We start from the raw sequence: 6,364 nt of genomic DNA, 5'->3' as shown, positions 1-6,364 counted from the left end.
GGCACCGGTTAACCAGTGCCAAATACTCTCTTTGGCACCGGTTAACCGGTGCCAATTACCCATGGCGCGCCTTTTTTTTTATTATTTCAATACAATAGGCACCGATTTTGACTTAGAACCGGTGCCAAAAGTCCCCAAAAAAATTTTAAAAAAAACTTTTGGCACCGGTTCTTTTCCAAAACCGGTGCCAAAAATGCCCAAAAAAAATTAAAAAAAAAAAAATTGTATTTTTTTCACTTAAATTGTACCAAATACTTATATATAATCAAAATATACATAAAACACATATATTTTCTTCAATAACTTGTAATATTACACTTTAAAAAACTAAAAAAAAAAAAAAAAAAAAAAAAAAAAAAAAAAAAAAACCCACTTGATATTACTGTGTTGATACTACTTTGCTGTTCTCTGTTTTCCTTTTGCAGCCATGTTGCTGGTTTTCTGGAGAGCTGTGATGCTGAGCTGCTGTGTTGCTAGGCTAGTTCTTGGTGGTGATGCAGATGTGTCTGTTTTCTGTGCAGGCTGCTGTCTTTGTCAGGACTTGCTGGGAGCTGCTGCTCATGGATTTAGAGTTTGTCTCCTTTGACTTTATGCTCAGCTGGTGCCGTTTGTCTACCTGTTTTCCTACAGGGCTTGCTGGTGTCTGCTCTGTACTTGTTGGGCTGCTGTTTGGGTTCTGAACAGTAGTGGTGTGGGATGGTGCTGCTGTTTTGGTGGGCTGCTGGTCTGTTTTTGATTGGGTGCTGTTTTTTTATGGTGTGTTTGCTAGATGTGTGTAGGTGTTGTTTTGGCCTCCTGTGTATATGGGCTTGCTGTGTTTTATAAGCCACTTTAGATTACTGAGATCGTCTCTAATGGACAACGAACCAGCTAATGATTCCAATAAATGTAGTAAAATAATGGAGCAGCAGAAAAGACATAACACTAAGTGCCAAAAACAGACATAATATGGAAAGATTATATTCTAGCCAATAACTGAAACCAACACAAACCTGGGCATCTTCTCTTACACGTAGATTCTGACCAGTCGGATTAAGCAAATCATTGATAATCTGAAATCACAGGATTCAGTTAAATAAAGAAGATGGCCTGTTTAGTCTTGTACAAGTTCTTCGTGGATGTAATAGTCGGGTGTGGAATGTGCAACAACTTAATAGAGCAATAAGGGCAGGAACAGGTAGGCTGCACCTTTGGGTGCTGAAACTTCCAGTGGTCGAACAACTTTCTTACTTTGCCACAACGTACTCAGCCAGTGCACCCCCAGTCTGTCAGTCGCAATATAAATCAGTCACACTTTTGGTTTTATCCACAAAAAGCTCACTTAATTGTCTTATGAGATCGGGACTCAGTGACCTGAATAGCAAGAGGTTGAGATTGGGCAAGCCCCTCACTCATAGAGAATTCAAAAAAATCTATTCTGATTGAAAGGATGAGAAGAGGAAGCAAGCAACTTACAGAGTTACAGCATACCTAAGAAAAGGCACGACCTTGTTACCGTTTTTCAACATTGTTAAAGCAGATCAGGACTGAACTACCTCCCTGAGCAACCTCAGTTCCTACCAGTCTTAAGATAAAGAAGGATCTTAAAAGATATAGTCATCCACCATGCAAAGAACTGTTTGTTAGGATAAGTATCACTAATTTACAAGCACCCATTAACATGCCTTCTTAAGCTTTTACACTACACATAGAAAAACAATTTAAGGAAAATGGTCGCAGCCACTTCAAGAAAAATAATAATGATATAGCAAAAACCAAACTTGACATACACCCTGAAATCAGTTTAAAACAGCTTTCACATGAGAAAGGGGGCGGGGGAGCAGAGGGATGGATAAATAAAACTACTCGTATATGTCAAGTGAAATCAAAGAAATGAAAATTTGTTTTTGAAGTTAAGGGATTAGCATGAGGGGAGAGTGGGCTAAATCCATAATTTGACATACAGCCTGAAATCAGTTTAAAACAGCTTTTCTCACGAGATGGGAAGGGGGGGAGGAGAGAGGGGGGGTCAGGGGGATGGATAAATAAAACTACTTGTACATGTCAAGTGAATTTTGTAATTTATGGATTAGCAGGAGGGGAGAGTGGGGTAAACCCTCGCAGTAGATGAGTTCTGAATGGACCAAAAATCTTGGGATTCATAGGTGCAATGCCATCCACCCAACCCTAAACTTCATGCTCAACAAGAAAAGCTACAGTGAGCATCTCGAATGTTGAGCCTCCCGCCAAACGCTTATGAGAATGTTGATCGTTGACATAACTATCAACGATTGTCGAGCCTCCCGCCAAACGCTTATGAGAATGAGTGAGCATCTCTAAACAATTTCCTACCAATTTTTTTTCCCCACGACTTTAATGTCTCACAATAAATTAGTGTGAAACAGCCTTACCCAAGACATAATCATGCCACTTAATAGAATTCTTGAACTTTGAACGATCTTTTATAATCCAAATATTTTCCAAACTAACCTCCACTAAATAAAAGTAGACATACGCCCATATCCTTGTTGGAAACCACAAACTTTAATTTTGGAATAACTATTATTAGATTGTTTATTTTTATTCGAACTCTTAATACATTATTAATGTTAAAATATGATTAAATTAGTGAGAGGTAGATAATCATTAGGATACCTCTCATCCTCCGTATCTGAAGTATAATAGTAGTTATATATGTAGAGTTTATTACATTAAATTGTTTAGAGAGACAGAAAGAGGAAGAAAGAATAATAAGGAGAAACATTAGGATAAGAATATTATATTTGAGAAAAGTGTATATATATATTTATATATATATATATATATATATATATATATATATCAAAAGGACAAAATGATCAATTCCAAGCAAATTCCAGTTGCAAATAAATGCATATTGGCAAAGCAGCTATTATATGTAAGGCTCTATTACCTCCATGGACATTCGTCGTGATATGTGCTTTGTGCAAAGAGAAAGGAACATATTCAAGTCTAAAAGGGGCTCATTCTGAAAATGGAAGAGGCAACCTATATTAGTTTTTCAGTTAACATATCACAAAGAATTCCAAGGAAAATGATGTTTGAAACAATAAGCTTATGTATATATATAGGCATTGCATGCCAACATGAAAGATAATTGAACAGTATAAAACGCATGTAATTGATTTGATATTGTTATAAAATTCGATAAAGCTGCAAATAATGAATTCATACGACAAAAAAAAAAACTAATCAAAAATTATAAAAACTCATTATAAAATCGAATAACTGAACAACTTTGAAAAGTTTATCAAATAAGAATTTTCTGATTCAAACTTTGACCCTAGTTGGAAGTTGAGTTAGACTTGATAGTTATTACACTCAAACCTGACCCTAAGCTGAATTAACTTGTTATAAACTTGCCCAACACCCATATTGACACAACCCACACTCGAACTTCAACCAAGCCCATCATGCACTTGAAGGGGTAAACAACCCGGCATGATGTAATAGACTAACCTTAGGAGGGGCAATTTGGAAAGTCTAGTATTATTAGGTTAATATTTTTTAGCTTTATTATAAATAGAGAAGGGGGGAGAGAGGAATTGGTAGGCCGAAATGGGAATGAATCACTTTGAGAGTTGTGACTTCAAGTCACTATTGAAAGAGTTGTAGCCTAAAGCTACTTGTGAGATTGATAGCCTAAAGGTATTCACCCCTTGGAATCAGTTTGTTGTTATCAATCCATCAAGCTTTCCACTTATACTCTTGCTAATTTTACTGTTATTATAATTTGTCGAAGTCGATCCATCACACATAACTCAAAGTCAAACCCAACATGTTCAACACATACCTTCCATGGTTTTCATCCTTTATCTCCGTTCTAACAATGTCACTTATATTAGCATACATAATTTGACCATAGTCACCAATTCCATTATTGCATAAGTTAATAAACACTATCATTAAATTCTTAATCTGGCTGTAGGAGTGAGAATAATAAAAGCAAATCTTATAGTCCAGTCACAACCTTATCCTAACCGAATCATGTATATCTTGATCAATTTTTACGATTAAAAATAAAATGAAGTTAATAATTATATGTGAAGACATCACAAGGTCCAATTATAACAAAATAAGCAATGACCAAAACACGCAATAACACGAGGCATGGCTTCATTTGGTTACTAATAATACTCCATAACACTAAAGCTATTGTGAAATTAATTATGCTATTTTAAGTACTATAAAAGACAATCTTCTAAAATAGTAATTTATTGTTCTACTCATCTATTGCACATTACTTCCATCTTAGAAGACTTTTTCCTTCGATTGCACCATTAAGGAGGGTACTATTTTTTAGGAGAAGGGAACTTTGCACTCCATGAAGAGATAAAATAAAAGAACATTAAATTAAAAAATGAGGTTGATAGAAAAGGAAAAGAACCTGCCAAAATAATATCACATAAGACAGTATAAGGCTAATAATCTGGTCTACCAATACATACTGCAAGGACACCATTTGACTGCTCCTATTCCTGATTGGTGTAGAATCCTCTGTAGCGCTCACATGAGAACACAGCAGGTATAAAAAAGATGCAAGAATTGTCATAACCACAAAAATTAAGGCGATGATTATTGTTGTAATTGTCTCACCAAACCAAAACCCAGAGTAACCCCCAAAAAACTGAGATACGAAGTAGATAATTTTCATATATCAGATTAGTGGTGCCACAAACTTCGATTTGAAGAATTTAGATCTGCGAAACCCAAAAAAACCTTTTAAATAAATAACAGATCCTAGAGAAAACTATTCACAACTTCAGGGCAGTTGATGGCTCAAGTTAGCATTCTCAAAAGCAAAAGAACTAGCACTGTCACTCAAATGCTAACAAATAATGCCTTCGAGTAACTAACAGGCTGAAAATATACTAATTACCCCTTGTTATGAAGTAAATCTAGGTAATTGTAGAGTGGATGAACTATAGAACATAATTAAAATTAAGGTCTTTAACTCTAAAACACTAATAGAATGGAACCTGAGCTCAAAATAATCAATCAAAAATAAATTTAGTAAAAACAAACTCTTTGGCTATTTTGCAGGATCTTGTTGCCAGCATCTTTCAAGCAGCTCAACAAGTTTGGGGCGACAGTCCTTTGGCATAGTAGATCTTAAGCCCTTATCACAATTACCAGACAATCTTAACCGAGTTTTCTAATTTCTAAAAGTTGCAAGAAACTGAAATTGATATTCATTGATTAAAAAACTTCATTGATTAACAAACATTACCTCAGAAGTTGTTTCAATGCAGGAGAAAGCTCAGAACTGGTACAATATAACGCAAAGGTAAATAACCCAAAAACCCTAACCTCGAATTTCTGATTTTTGGTTCGAAATTGATTCGAATTTGTTGTTGTTGTAGACGCACGCACATCGAATTGATTCAAAATAGACACACCCAGAAACCCTAACCTCAAAGAGAGAAGGAGAAGGAGATCAAAAGAGAGATGAAAGGAAAGGGAAAGTGGCGGTTATAGAGATCGAAGGAGAGAGAAGGAGTTTGAGGAAAGTGCTGAGAGAAAGCTCAGAAGCCCCTTCAATGGAGAAATTCGAGTACGCTTCAATGGAGGAGAGAGAGAGGCAGATCAGATGAGAGAGGAGGAAAGATCGAGGAAATGAAAGCAAGAGAAAGAAAGAGTAAATCCGGGTTTTTTTTTTAATTTTACAATACATTTGGCACCGGTTCGTACCGAACCGGTGCCAAATCCCTTTCTCCCCTTTTTTTTTAAAAAAAATCTTTTTTATTTGGCACCGGTTTGAACCGGTGCCAAAGAGATAATTTGCCATCGGTTTAGCTGGAACCGGTGCCAACAGCTTGTTTTCCAATCCCGCCCATTTTTTTCACCACCGGTTTTTAAAAATCGGTGCCAAAGGTAGGGTGCCTTTGTCATTTTTTCTACTAGTGAGTGTCCCTTCCTAAACCCAAATGATGGGTATTTATAAGGAAAGGAGCACTAGAACTTCAGTCTCCCATCCATGTGGGAGAGTTGGTAAAATGCATTTTATCCAATTTATTTTTAATTCAAAAATCAAATTGAAATGCAAGTGAATCAACAAATGACAAGTGTCAAGAGGTGAGAAAAGGTAGGTGAGGACCACTAAGGGGGGGGGGGGGACCGAAAATCCCCTTGCTCCCCAAGCAAGGCCGCTAAGCATCGGTCCCCACCAAGACTCACCACCATGCCACTTGGCTGGCTGGCAGCCTGCCTTGGATGCCAAGGCTGCCCAGCTGGCGCCTAGCACCAAGGCTGGGCTTGTTGGCCAGCCAGCCTACGCACACACGCAGCAAGCACGCCACGCATGCATTGCGGGCTGCTGGCTGTTGTTGCTTGTGCGATGCGACTG

The 6,364-nt window shown here is 37.1% G+C and overlaps 1 long non-coding RNA gene across 3 annotated transcripts; it reads right to left on the bottom strand.

The window, feature by feature from the left end:
* Positions 1–354: 354 nt before the first annotated feature.
* LOC110706244 lies at positions 355–5,403 on the bottom strand. 3 transcript variants are annotated; one of them, XR_002508283.1, is made up of 3 exons: positions 2,912–5,403; positions 1,189–1,564; positions 355–1,052 (listed from the first exon to the last, which is right to left on the bottom strand). It is a non-coding gene; the product is annotated as an uncharacterized LOC110706244 (long non-coding RNA). The 3 variants fall into 3 exon arrangements; XR_002508282.1 differs by having other exon boundaries at positions 355–1,265; positions 1,471–1,564; XR_002508284.1 differs by having other exon boundaries at positions 355–1,564; positions 2,912–4,515; positions 4,615–5,403.
* Positions 5,404–6,364: the final 961 nt, after the last annotated feature.

Source organism: Chenopodium quinoa, unplaced genomic scaffold, assembly GCF_001683475.1.
Source record: "Chenopodium quinoa cultivar QQ74 unplaced genomic scaffold, ASM168347v1, whole genome shotgun sequence".
Lineage (NCBI taxonomy): Eukaryota > Viridiplantae > Streptophyta > Magnoliopsida > Caryophyllales > Amaranthaceae > Chenopodium > Chenopodium quinoa.
The sequence above is the reverse complement of the archived record's forward strand: the minus strand, read 5'-3'. Positions and strand labels throughout refer to the sequence as shown.